Below are 14,926 nucleotides of genomic sequence, written 5' to 3' on the forward strand. Positions count from 1 at the left end.
CCTGTTATTGGGGTGATTTTGCAGGGAGGATCATTGGAAGCAGGCTGAAGAGACCAAATATCAGGCAGGAGATAAAAAGGAGACCTTAATAAATTTTAAACAAGATTCAGAATTGAAAAGTTATGTTTTAGGAAGATTGTCCTGGCAATTCTGTAGGAGGGAAGATGGGCGGCAGGGAATATTTCTCCAGCGTTATACACAACAACCATTCTTCTTTTATGTAAGTTGTACACTGGTTCTGTGAGATGAGCATATCACAAAAATGTGGTGAGCATGACAAATATTTCCTCAATGCATACTTGACTCCCACTGGTAAGAAAACTAAAATTGTCTTACTTGTTTTTCTCAAAATCTCCTGTGTGACTAAATAAAGAGCATGCTTTGGTAGGAGACAATACTTCCCACACAGAAACATAATTAAAGCAACATATCAGATAGGCTGGATGGTCAATAAAACATTGCAAACTGGAGGAAAATATTTTTGCACTATCATTTTTTATTTTGCTTTTGAACTAATCAAGGAAAGACAATTTGAACACAATTTTCTTTTGTGCACTTAAAAGTAGAGAAAAGATTTCTAAAATTTTCCATCTTTGAATTTTTTTAGCAAAATACAATGCCCAGAAGCTTTTGGAAGGCAGTGACAGTGGCTGTGGTAAGAATTTCCATCCATTATTGTATCCCATTATTTCTCTGATTTTTTATTGTTATTGGTTTTGGTTCATTAATTACCTCTGGTAAATATTTATTATGCAATGCTGCTCTATTTTGGATTTGAAAATTAGTAACATAAGTTTGAATGAGATTATTTGATTTTCAGAATTGTATTTATGACTTAGCTAAGTGGAAAAATGCTCAACAGTAATGTGTGCGTTTATCAACCCTTAAATCAATCACCTAAAAAATTAAGATTTTTTTCAGATCTATTGGGCCATCATTATTTATGTCATGAAGACTACATTGCTTCATAATTGATATGATATTGAAACTAGATATCACAGGATGAAAAGCACTTAAAAATATATGTAGGTTAAAATCTGGAATCTTGGTGAAATTGAGAAAGAGAGAAGGAACTGAATATTTATGTACCTTTTCTTCCATGCCAGAAACTGTAGAGTGCTATACTTACTTGTTAGAATAATCATTCAATACAGTTGTTGTTATTATTCTCATTTCGCATATGAGGAAACTCAGGCTCTCCAAGGTAAAGAAAGCTACTCAAGGCCTCATAGTTAGTAGTGGGTAAAGCTGGTGTTCAACCTAGATGAGTTTGACTCTAATATCCAGTCCCCTTCCATCATATAATGTTGTCTCTCCACATTGCTCCGTTCTCATATTTCCTAATCCATTGTCAAAGGGAGCTGGATTCCACATAGAACCTAGAATTTCTATTTTAGTTAATGAATGGTCTATATATCAGTGGTCCATGATTTTCAGAAGTTCAAATTTAAAAAACTAAATTAGTACTATAAATAAGGAAACTAAATTTATAATTTCATGCTTAAAATATATACTTATATGAAGCAATTTTATTATAATAATAACTTTAAAAATATCCAAATGTCACCATAAATCATCTCTTAGTTTTCCATGTTGTCTTTTAGTTTTTGTCCATGTACACACACAATTTGGTGAGAGTTATGTTCTTTAATTAAACATTTTAGTAACTATACACTATTTCACTAGGTGGACATATCATCATTGATTAAGTCATTTCCTGTAAAGTTTGAAACTTAAGTTGTTTTCAATTTTCTGCCACAATGTAATAAACATTTAAATTCATGTAATGCTTTTCTTATTTTATATAATTTCTGTGGAATAAATTTCTGGTAGATATTGGGTCAAAGAGCAGCAAAATAAAAAATTAATACAAAATGTTCTACTTACAATTTTTTAGCTTAATGAAAGAGAAAATATTATCATATTGAAATGCTGTTGTGTCAGGGGTTCCCAGTACAACTCTCAGGCTTGATGATTCTCTAGAAGGACTCGTGGAACTCAGAAAAGCTGTTATAGTCATGATTACAGCTTATTACAGTGAAAGACTGTATATTAAAATGAGCAATGGGAAAAGGTGCATAGCTGAAACCTAGGAGAAACCAGTCACAAGCTTCCCGGTGTTGTCTAGCAGTGAAATTGCAGGGCAGCTGTGCTTAATTTGCTCAGTAATGATCTGTGACAATATGTGTGAAGTATTGTGAACCAGAGACGTTCCATTGAGGCTTAGTATCCAGGATTTTTCGGGGGGTCAGTCACATAGGTATGTAGAGCCCATGTGGTTGACTGTAGCTACTCAATCTCCAGCCTGCTAAAGGCTGGAGGCATGCAATGGCTCCAATACAGAATGGCTCAAGGTATGAGGCATGCAAAAGCATTCTTATCAGGCAGGATATTCCAAGGACTCAGAAGTTCTGTCCCAGGACCAGGTCAAGAGCCACTCCTTTTTTTAGATTGTGCAGTTTGAGCAGGCAAAGCCTGTTGAACTAACTCTTTATTACACATTGGTGTAGAAATAGTTCAAGAAGGATTGAAAAATCATGATGTTGCAATGTTTAAAAAGGCTTGGAAGATTAATTAGTTCAAACTTTACTTTATAGCTTGAGTAACTGTGGCTTAGAGCAGCTAAATTATTACCCAATCACACAGCTAGTTAGAGATAGACAAAATGCATCAGGATTAAGTGGAAGGTTTTCAATGACCTTCCACTTAAGGTCATTGTGTAGGTTTATTGTTAAAATCTTTTTTCCTATTAAAATGCTACCTTATTTTTTCTCAACTTTTTAGAATGTAGAAATACCACCTAGAGTGCATGTTTAAAATACGGATACCCATGGCCCAGCTTCAGATATTCTTATTTGGTAAATTTGGGTGGGATGTAGGAATTTGCAGTTTTTAACAAAGTACCCAGGTGATTTCTGATACTGGTCAGCCAAGGACCAAACTTTGAAAACATTGTTACACATTGATGACTGATGACTGATAAATCTTCCTACAACCCAGATTAAATTATGCCATTGTGTTTTTAAAAGAAGTCATTGGCTCTTCACTTTCTGCCTAATTAGGTACCATTTTCTTCAGCTCCTCATTTCACTAACTTCCACATTATAGCCCCAAGTACCTTTCCTCTCACTGTTCCCTAAAGCCTCCAGCAGAATTGACTTTGTGCACTTCCCTGAATGGTTTGTGTGTATTTTTACTCTTATAATTTGTTCCTATTGTAACTGTAATTGTTACTTCTTGTTTTTGTCTGCCTAGCTTTTTTTCCCCACTCATTTCTTCTCAGGGAATCTGCCTCTGTCTCACTCCATGTGGTTCTGGGCTGGGTGGGTATGTAGGAGATGGAAAGATTCTCTCAGGCTAGTAATATTTGGACTCATGGAACATGCATGGTTTAAATTAGCATTTGGAGGATGAATACGACTTTGAGAGGGGGAAGACATAGTGAGTTGTGGCTGATGCATGGGAAAGAGCATGTGGTGCAAAATGAAGAAATGTACTTTCGGGTCAATTGTGGTGTAGGTACTTAGAAAATTTTGGTCAGATGATGGGTCAGCAGAAAGATTGGAGCTTCAGAAATAGAAAGCATTAATATGACAAGATGGTGTGTCCTATATTTTCTATTAAATTTTCTGATTTGCAAATGAGCCTGTTATTCAACCAAAGGAATTCTGCAAACTGTAATTTTGAGCACTGGAGTGCTGGTCACCTCTGGATCCTGACTTTGCTTGCCACCTCCCTTATAGTCCTGATGACTCTCATTTTCTCTTTCATGGGCAGAGATAAGACTTTATTGGTGCCTTCTATTATTCTTCCAATGAATTGATATGGTGTAAACTTTAGGTACTGTTCCCCTAGGGACCTTTTTTAATGTCATTAAACAAAAACCATAGTGAATATTGACTGCTTCTTTCTTGTTCTCTTGACTTAACAATTTTCTTACTGATTTGGGGGAGGATACAAGAAACTATGGGGAACAAAGAAAGTGAATATTTAAAAAATGTTTTCTTTCACTCAGAATGGGACCATTTTCTCCAATGGCTCAAAGATGACATTAAACATCTAATACCTGGTTTTCTAATTCCAAATCTCATGCTTCTTCCAAGAGGGGAGAGTGATTAATGATACTCAATTAGGATGTTAAAACATGATATGTTGTTAAAAATAACCAATACTACTATTTTTTGTCTTTCAATTTTTGCATTATTAGAGAATATTTGACCATAATAAAACAGAGCTACTTATATATTTCAAAAAATGGATATTTTGTGTTACGAGGTTTAGGATTCTATAGTCTTTGAGCAGGTGATCTATTTGTCTGGCAAATAATGTCTTTTTTTAATTTGGCATTTGGAGTGCCAGGCTGGTGCAAGGATATTCTCATGTCAGACTATCAGACTAAAATTATAGTGTGTGGAGAAAGAGAGCCACCAGGTAGCGCTCAAGTACTATTCATCAATGTTAGAACACGCATATGCGGTCAGGTTAGTGTATGATGATGAAGCAACCAATTTTGCTGAAAAAATAAAAGTACTTAATTTTAAGAACTTTTTCTCATATATGGATGAATTATAATATAGAACCACAAACTCCGTTGTGGTTAAAATCTATTGAAACTAAGATAAAATGTTATTGCTTATCTGCTATGAATACATAGTTTTCTCTTGCACACTGCAAAACAAGATAGGAATTCATAATTGTCTTATTGATCAGGTGCTTGAAAATGTATATCAATAAATAGTGCCTAAAAATCTTCTGTCAGAAAAATGGCCAGAACTCCCATGCAAAGAGGAAAAAGTTTGCATACAGGGTTACTGCTCTGTAAGATGCACTTCTCCCTGGGATTTCTCTGGAGGGGCCTCCTCTTCACCCCAGAGGGTGTCTGACTTTGCAAACCCCTTCCAAAAATATGGAAAATGATAAACATTCATACCACTTTCCTAAAAAGATTATATTCTTATTACTAAAGTTAATTTTTTCTAAGTACTTTAATATAGCATTTGAATATACTAAAGAAAAATGTGTAGTTTCTATATGTAATTAAAACTTCTTAGATCTATGCTGAATTAATACTATTACAGAAAATACCTAACATGGTAATTTGAAAGCGTACAATCAAAATGTGATTGTTATTTTAATGTTAGTTTTATGCTTTTATTATGTGAAATTCTGAACATACGCAAAAGAAAAGAGAATAATACAGTTGATACTTTGACAATGGGGGTTTGAACTGCACGGGTCCACTTATACAGGAATTGTTTCGATTAACCACATATCTCAATGGATGGAAAATGTGCCTATGTGGGGTGACTTTTTGCTTACAGAGGATCCACAGGCTGACTGTGGGTCTTGAGTATATGTGGATTTTGGTATACTCAACAGTCCTGGAGCCAATCCCCTGCATATACATGTACCCATCACTCAACTTCAGTAATTACCAACATTCTGCATCACTGTTTCATCTATACTCTTCAAGCTTATTTTTTCTGAAGCATTTGAAGTATTTTTAAGTAACAAGAGGTCATATCATTTTATCTGTGAAATTTAAGTTTGTATTGCCAATAGATGAGAACTTCAAAAAGCAAACCCACATAATCACAGTACTGCTAGTCCATTACCCAAGCACGTGATATGAAACTTTGTTTTAAAGCTCAATCAGGCAGTATGCCATCCTCAGTGAGACAATATTTGTCTTGAGAGTTTAAAATAAGAATATGCTGTAGAATGTTAAATAAATATTGTTTTTAAAAAACAGGTGGCTGGGCGTGGTGGTTCACGCCTGTAATCCCAGCACTTTGGGAGGCTGAGGCGGGTGGAGCACCTGAGGTCAGGAGTTTGAGACCAGCCTGGACAACACGGTGAAACCTCATCTCTACTAAAAATACAAAAGTTAGCCAGACGTGGTTGTGCGCACCTACAGTCCCAGCTACTTGGGAGGCTGAGGCAGGAGAATCACTTGAACCCGGGAGGCGGAGGTTGCGGTGAGCCAAGATCATGCCACTGCACTCTAGCCTGGGCAACAGAGTGAGACTCTGTCTCAAAAAAAAAAAAAAAAAGTAAAAGATTTTTAAGATAAAATGTATTATATATATATTCTACATTTCATTATTTAATTAAGCCTTAATGTATCTCATGTGTGGATCATTGGACAAATGAAAAGCAAATACATTTCTCAAGATAGGTGAGGTCTTAAGTTAGATAAGTGCATATTTCCAGTGTTCATACTTCTGTTTATAAGTTAGATAAGTGCATAGCCCTAATGTGCATGTTTCTGTTTTATTGCCGTTGTCTGAATAAAAATCATGAATATGGCTATATTAGCTAAACTCTGCCTGCTGTGAGATTTAAGACTTTTTGATGTGCAGCTCTGTTTATTTTGGCTTGCTTTCTTTTTCAGACTTTATGTGAGGTAGTGTTCCCTATGAAACTCTGACATCAATAAGGATAGGAACTGACTCATTACATTTTCTGAAGATAATCAGAGTTTTTAGGCTTTTAGTATTCTCCTCCATGCCCGTCCATATTGACAGATTGCTTCAGCCGAGGCAGGCGTGACCACAGAGTTCATTTACCTCAAATAGCCAAAGTTTAAGATCATGCCGCAGAGTTTAGCTAAGACCAAGAGAGGAATGCAATTGCCTAGCCTGAATGTGAGTGATATTGCATATCCTTTTAGGAATGTAATGTTTAGATTATATCTAGTGGCAGTGAAGAGTAAACAGACAGCTTTTTTCCTGTAAGACCTTGTAATGCTTCCATATTATTTACAACATCATTATTTTAACCCAGTGTATTGCTTGTGTGTGACAACTTTGAAGGATTTTTCCTGCCAGACTATTAACTTAAAATATAAAAGAATGCATGGAAAAAATTGCTTATTGGATTAAATTGCTAATCCAATAAGGATAAAGATTTTGACTATCCTGTCTGTATGCCTGCTTTTCTTTATAAAGGATTAAAAAGCATAGGACAAGTAACTTTGTCTCATCAAATATCTCTGAATTTTATCTATTAACTAATTTACGAAATACTTAAACCAAACTTCTATTAGGTAGATAGATTGAATTCTTTGTTCAAATTCAGCAATTCCCCAGCACTTTAAACCTTATGAATTATTTATACTTTGATAAGTATTCACCTATTTTTTTTCTCCATGCAAGTCTTGATAGGGAAGTGAGTAGAGGTGGGTTCTTATCTGAAATTATAAAAATATAAAATGTATATATATAATATACACACACACACACACACATATGCACACACACACAGACCATCTTAAAAAGCAGATTTATTCAACAGAGTTAGTTCCAGTTAGGTTTTGACTAACTAATCTAAATAATACTAATCAAATTTGTATTAGCAAATGGCCTTAATGTGCCTCTTTTTGCCTGTTCAGGCATAAAAAATGTTCTGCTTAACAAAAAGTGTTATCAGAAGTATTTTATTTTGTATAAAACATTATAGGCTAATGTAGAGTTGACTGATTTTATCTAATTTCCCTGAAATGTATCTTCCAATCAGAAAACTTTCAACATAACCATCTACTGAAAATTCCAACAGTAGAAAATGGAAAACTTCCAACTCTGTTAAAAGGAGCTACTTTTTTTCAAAGGTGCAGAAACTTCAGAGCGAGATAGTACTGGGTATGCATTCTAGTTCTGACACCGACCTTGGTTAAGCTACTTACTTTCTCAGAAATCCAATTTCCTCATCCATCAAAAGAGCTTAATACTGCCTAATAATAACGGCTATACTGGTTTTTTTTTTGTTATTGTTGTTTGTTTTTTTGAGACAGGGTTTCACTGTTACCCAGGCTGGAGTGCAGTGGCATTATCTTGGCTCACTGCCACCTCGGCCTCCTGGGCTCAGATAATCCTCCCACCTCAGCCTCCTGAGTAGCTGGGACCACAGGTGTGCACAACCATACCTGGCTAATTTTTTTTTTTTCGAGAGGGAGTCTCGCTCTGTCACCCTGGCTGGAGTGCCGTGGTATGATCTTGGCTCACGGCAACCTCTGCCTCCACCTGGCTAATTTTTGTATTTTTTGTAGAGATGGGGTCTTGCCATGTTGCCCAGGGTGGTCTTGAAATAACAATACCTTTTAATAACAAGTAATTTTATTTTTTATTTTAATAGCTATATTTTATTGAACCCTGCACAAACATTGTGCTACTGCAGAAGACATGTTTAGTGCCCATTCCACTTTCTTTGGGCCTTTCATGGTGCTCCAGTGAAACCCCAACTGCCAGTATGTGTGTCTTTGTGCCTCAGTATGTTTCTTCCAGCTCTGAGTGGGTGTAGACTCAAGTGCTAAGTAATTCATATCCCTCAACTAATGACCTCAACCCTTTGTTGGTGCATAAATATCACAGTTACCTCAACCCTTGGGTGGAATAATTTCTAAGGTGTATTCTTTGCACCATTTGCCCAAAGTTTTCTTACAAAATTAAGCTCCAATTTCCCCTTGTGGTAGCTGCTTTACCCGGGTCCTCTTTATTGGTTGCTTCTGTTGCTCAATGAGTTTTTCTGCTTCTTTAATATATTCTCTGAAATACCCAAATTTACTAACTTCAAATTTTTGCATTGTGGTCTGCTTCTGGGAAAACTCAAATTAAGACAGCCAGCTACTTTATATTTCACCATGTCAGCTTAAAACCATTCTCCAGGCCAGGCACAGTGGGTCATGCCTGCAATCCCAACACTTTAGGAGGCCAAGGAAGGCAGATCACTTAATCCCAGAACTTTGGGAGGCCGAGGAAGGTGGATCACTTGAGTTCAAGACCAGCCTGGACAACAAGGCCATATCTAATTGCAACGGACTTTAGGAAATGCCAGCTACCTGGGTAATCAGGTAACTAACTATAATTCTATTATTATAGGAAAAGGGAAGATGGGTTTTTTTAGACACCAGCACTCTCTACCACATCTTTGTAGTAGAGTATGTATTTTTGGCTCCTTGTGAACCTCACTAACTGCAGACAAGGGGACAGAATATGAAACTATCAATCTCTCTGGCATCTTTTATGCAAATCAAGTCACAGAGCTTTTACATACTCATGATAATATCTTGGATTTCACCTCATCTCTCTTTTTTACCCACCCATATACTTACCTAGAAAAATATACCTTCTCCCCTATATTTTTATACATTTGTATACAACATCTTGATTTATATGTTGACTTATCAGTAATGAATATTTAGATTGAGCCTTGCCTAATCGCTTGTGTGTGTCTATTCCACTTTTTACCAAATAACTTCTGTTGCTTCATTGGTTGGAAAAAGAGAAGTGAAATGGGAATGAATGAAAGTCATTGCAGGGAGTCTCACACTTCCATACATAATAACTTCCTGAAAACGATTTTAGAAAGTAAAATGTTAGAAAGTTGCTGGTATGCTGATATCTGTTCTCAGACATGTAAGACATAGTATATCATCTCTAAGTATATTTCAAGCAAATGCTATATTTATTTATGTATTTATTTTTGTATTTAAGCAAAGCAGATGGTAATTAATGACTTTCCAAAGTAGGAGGCCTGGGGCCAGGGGCCTCTGTTGCCTGTTCCACATTCCTGGGGCTCTGTTACCCTTCTGTAGCTACCTGGGAAGATTGTTGTGCAGTCAGTACTATTTTAATCAAGTATCAGGTCTCAGTAAGTTCCCAGAGCAAGAATGAGGGAAGAGGTCTTTTGCCATCCAACTATCATACCACTATCTGGTGCACGTGCAACTCATGGTAAGGCTCCCCATATACTATCTGCTTGAGGCTTATTTGGAAATAAAGAAAGGAGATGATGTTGGGGTAGGAGGGGAAGTAGTGTTAGGGGCACCATGGGAAAAAGCAGGTTTTTTTACCCATAGTTTTTGGTGGGGGTATGGGGAGCTCAAGAGAGGATCAGAGGTAGGGCCTAGGTTTGCTACAGTGGACTTGTGATGGTTAATTTTGTCACTTGACTGGGCTAAAGAATGCCCAGATAGCTGGTAAAACATTATTTTTGGGTGTGTCTGTGAGACTGTTTCTGGAAGAGATTAGCATTTAAATTGGCAGACTGAATAGAAGATCATCCTCACCAATTAGATGATGGGTGGGCATTATCTAATTCATTGAGAGCACAAACAGAACAATAAGGCCAAGGAAGGATGAATTTACTCTCTCTCTGTTTGAGCTGGAACATCTCTCTTCTCCTGCTCTTGGTCATTTGCACTCCTGATTCCTGGGCCTTCAGACTTCAACTGAGACTTGTAATACCACCCTCTCACTCCACAGTACCCTTCTGCCCCCATTCTGAGGCCTTCAGAGTCAGACTGAATTATAACACTGGCTTTTCTGGTTCTCCACCTTGCAGGTGGCATACTGTGGAACTTCTTGGCCTCCGTGATTGCATGAGTCCTTTTGTATTTTATGTATATCCTATTGGTTCCATTTCTTTAGAGAATTCTGACTAATACAGATTTTGGTACTTTCTAACCTGATTAAAGTTGCTAATACTTGATTTCCAGTTGTAAAGAGAGCACTTATAGTTCCATGGCATGAACTGTTAATAGAGCTTTGCAAAATATCTGCATTGCTTACTCTTAATCAAACAATTATAAGAAGCAAGGAGATAAGTGACTCTCTATATAGTACTTTTAAACATTTTTTTTTTGTAAATTAAAAAATATAATGACATTAGTTGGTTGCTCCTAATGTCTCTGGACAAAGTGGTGAAAGAAAAGGGTGAGCTCAGATATTTGAATTCCCAGCTAATGCACAGCATAAATGACGTAAAAGCTAGGTGTGCCCTGAAAGAGAGCCTTATTTCCTGTAGCTGCAGGAGTGGAATTGCTGAAAATCAATGATAGAACTTCATCCTTCCATTGGCTGAATTACAATGCAAGTGGAATTCCCAGCTTCACAGGGTGTCTAATGTTAAACTGAGGGCATTAATTGGGAAAGAATGGGATTCCATAAATGGAGATGGGCATGTGTGGGAAGATCTTGATGAAGCTGGGGACATTGAGTCCCTAAATTCTGATGAGTCTTCTTTGCCAGTGGAAGAGGTCTCCCCATCCCCAGTGGAAGTAGCTTCCCTACCCATAGTGGTGTCAGCCTTTCCACTGCCATCTGAGAGGATTAACCCTGCCTTGCCTGAGGAAATGGTAATGGCTTCTCTAAAGCAGTTGCCACACAAAATTTGAATTGGTTGATTCTCCTTAGTACCACTCCCCACCCCCTCAAACCATTCTTTGCTTCTAGATCTATTACCAAGAAGTGAAGTGACCTGCATAAGATATTTCTATGTGAGTTTATTAAACTCAAGCCCTGGCAGACCCTTGAAGGTGAGGTACAAAATGTGACCCATGAGGAAGTACACTACACTCCAATAAAAATACTTGACTTTTCTAATTTATATAAGCAGAAGTCCAGGGAAAATGTGTGGGGGTTGATATTAAAGGTGTGAAATAATGGTGGAAAAAACATAAAGTTGAATCAGGCCAAATTTATTTATATTGGCCCTCTAAGTAGATATTCTACATTTATGTTGCAGCTTGGTGAGTCAGAAAGATCTCTAACAGTTTGTTTGTTTGTTTGTTTGGCTGAAACATGGGCCGAAAGGTAACTCACTGTGAGGAAATCGATATGCCTGACAACCCTTGGTTTAATGTAAAGGAAGGGATTCAAAGACTTAGTGAGATTGGAATGTTAGAGTGGATTTGTCATTTGAGACCTATTCACCCACACTAGGAGGTCCAGAAGACATATTTTTCACCAATACTTTGAAAAAATAAATTTGGCAAGGGACCACCAGCATCCTTGAAGAGCTCAGTGAATTCTGGCCTCTTCTCTGTAGGCCAGATTTTACAGAGGAAACCATAGTCGCTCAATTGGAAATGCCAAATGCAATTGGCATAATTGGATCCTGGAGTGAGAGGGGCCAAGTGATGGCACTCAATTGCCAAAGACAAGGTGGGTATAGTTAGTGTAATGAACAGAAAAGTCAAAGCAACAATCAGAACCCTCTGACTTGTTTAGACATAGGGTGCCGGCTAGTTAATCATGGTGTTTCTAGAAGTGAAATAGATAGGAAACTTACTAAATTCTTACTTTATCCATATAAGCAGAAAAGTTCCAGGTCAACTGAACAAAGTCTAATCATAAAAACAGAGAATCATGGCTCCCTAATCAATTCCCAGATGATGGGGTTCAGGACTCACTACCCCAAAATATAGCTGTAGGAAATCAGAGTATGCCACCCCAAATATGCCTTTTTGGCATAAGGACTATTTTAAGCTGTTTATTTTGAGAAACTGCAGATACAGGAGAAGCCTTGAAAACAAAGTAGAAGTTATCATTTTCTAAGATAAATTTATATCCACAAAGAGAATCTCCATTTATAAAAGTGTCTTCTCTGCACCAGGAGGAGAGGGATTACTAAATAAAAACTCTTAATGGAGAAGGCATTGACTTAAATCTGGATAACAAATCTTAACTTTGTTTACTATACTTGTTGTAACCAGCCTTTCCCCACACTCTTATTTTTTTGTTTTAGCAAATGATATTTAAGTCTGAAGTTTAAATTACTTCTTTGAGACCTACTCTAAAGATTTACTCATTCATCTGGGTTATCTCCTATGTATACAGAAGGTATACATGTTATTAAACTTCTTTTTGTTTTGTTTTTCACTTGTTAATCTTTGTTTGTTTGTTTGTTTGTTTTTGTTATGGGGAGTCCCAGCTAACAACTCATGAAAGGTGGGAGAAAATTATTTTTCCTTTCCTATACAGACTTGAGCCAGTTTACAGATCCAAAACCATTTGAATGAAAGAGAGGCTGGATCCCTTGAGGAAGAATCCTGGCACACCACTAAAAATGTATAGCCTTAATGTTTCTCTCAGCCTTCCCCAAAGGGACATGTGACCTTTTACCAGAGTAATTGTGCATTGGGGAAAGGAAATAATCAGACATTTTGGGGACTATTGGTCAATGGCTATGAATTGACACTGATTACAGGAGATCCAAAATATCTCCGTGGCCCTCCAGTCAGAGTAGAGGCTTTTGGAAGTCAGATGATCAATGGAATTGTAGCTCAGGTCCAATCTCACGGTGGGTCCTGAAACTCTTTCTGTGGTTATTTCCCCAGTTCCTAATGCATAATTTGAATAGACATACTTAGCCTCTGGCAGAATCCCCACATCCATTCCCTGATCTGTGGAGTAAGGGCCATTATGACGGGAAAGACCCTGTGAAAGCCATTAGAGCTGCCTCTACCTAGGAAAACAGTAAATCAAAGCTATACTGCATTCCTGGAGGGATTGCAGAGGTTAGTGCCACCATGGACTTGAAAGATGCAGGGGTGATGATTCCTACCACATCCCCATTCAACACTTGTATTTGGCCTGTGCAGAAGACAGATCGATATTGGAGAATGACAGTAGACTATTGTAAGCTTAACCAAGCAGTGACTGATTACATCTGCTGTACCAGATATGGTTTTATTGTTTAAGCAAATTAATGCATCTCCTGGTACCTGGTATGCAGCTATTGATATGGTGAATGACTTTTTCTACCTACCTGTCTACAAAACCCACCAGAAGAGGGTATATTAACTCTCTATCTCTATGGCATCGTTTAGTTTTTTGGGATCTTGATGACCTTCCATAAGATATCACACTGGTTCATTACATTGATGACAGTATGCTAACTGGACTTAGTGAGTGACAGGTACTAACTACTGTAGATGTATTGCTAAGACATTTGCATGTCAGAGGGTGGGAAATAAGTCTGACTAAAATTCAGGGGACTTTTACTTCAGTAAAATTTCTAGGGATCCAGTGGTGTGGGGTATATCAAGATATCCCTTTTAAGTTAAGGATAAGTTATCGCATCTGGCCCCTCCTACAATCAAGAAAGAGGCACAATACTTACTAGGCCTATTTGGATTTTAGAGGCAATATATTACTCGTTTAGGTGTGTCACTCCAGCTCATTTACTAAATGGCTCTAACAGTTGCTAGTTTTGAGTAGGACTGAGAACCAGACAAGGCTCTTGGGACAAGTCAACTCTCTTCTGCCCTTGGACATCTATCCATTGGCACTCCTGGTTCTTGGGCTTTTGGACTTGGACTGGGATTCACACCATTGCTGCCCCATTCCTCTGGTTCTCAGAACTTTGGACTCAATACTGAATTACAACACCTGCTTTCCTGGTCCTACCCCCTCACAGACAGCAGATTGTGGGATGTCTCAGCTTCCATAATTGTGTGAGCCAATTTCTATAATAAATCGTTCTCTCTCTTCCCCTTATCGATTCTGTTTCTCTAGAGATCCTAATCGAGGACATATGTGACTTCCATCAGGGATAGAGGGATGTAGGGAACTGCTCTAAGTGCTTCTAAATGCACAGGCAGTTCCCACAAACATGGCCAGTGTATGATACTCTACTTGCCGTTCTGATGGAGAACAGGTCTTCTCTCCCAGAAGCAATAGCTTGCACATAGTACCACCTTGTGACAGCTTGAAATAACTTTTAGTCAAGTGAATTATAAAACTCTGATTTGGTCTCTGTGGTTTAAGGGAATTGATACATGATGTATCAAAGCATGAGATTTTTGGAATTTGAATGTATGAAACTTGAGGATCTTGTAGATGTATTTCAATTACCTACATAATTTCTGTCTCTGTAATCATGAATATTTGAGAATTAGCTAATCTCTTCGTTAGGCATGTGGTGTGCTCTTTGTCTAATATTTATCTATCTGCGTTTCTGATTTACCTAGACCCTTTTGAAAGGGTATTTCTTCCTCACAAATTCCTGCATTAGAGAAGAGTATTTATGACTCTTTTTCCTAATTCTGTTTTATGTTATCTTAATTATAACTGTGTGTATTCTAATTGTTAGAATACACAGATCTATTAGTTATAATTGTGTGTATTTATATCTATTGTATTAA

General features: G+C 37.3%; 1 protein-coding gene across 1 annotated transcript in view; it reads left to right on the plus strand.

Annotated features, from left to right (window-relative positions):
- The first annotated feature begins 617 nt into the window (after nt 1-617).
- LOC105479439 (filamin A interacting protein 1) overlaps nt 618-14,926 on the plus strand; it is a 236,757-nt gene continuing 222,448 nt past the window's right edge. Inside the window, exon 1 of the mRNA XM_011737390.2 lies at nt 618-655. The gene's annotated coding sequence lies outside the window, so the exon portion shown is untranslated. The remainder of the gene's footprint in view (nt 656-14,926) is intronic.

Source organism: Macaca nemestrina, chromosome 5, assembly GCF_043159975.1.
Source record: "Macaca nemestrina isolate mMacNem1 chromosome 5, mMacNem.hap1, whole genome shotgun sequence".
Lineage (NCBI taxonomy): Eukaryota > Metazoa > Chordata > Mammalia > Primates > Cercopithecidae > Macaca > Macaca nemestrina.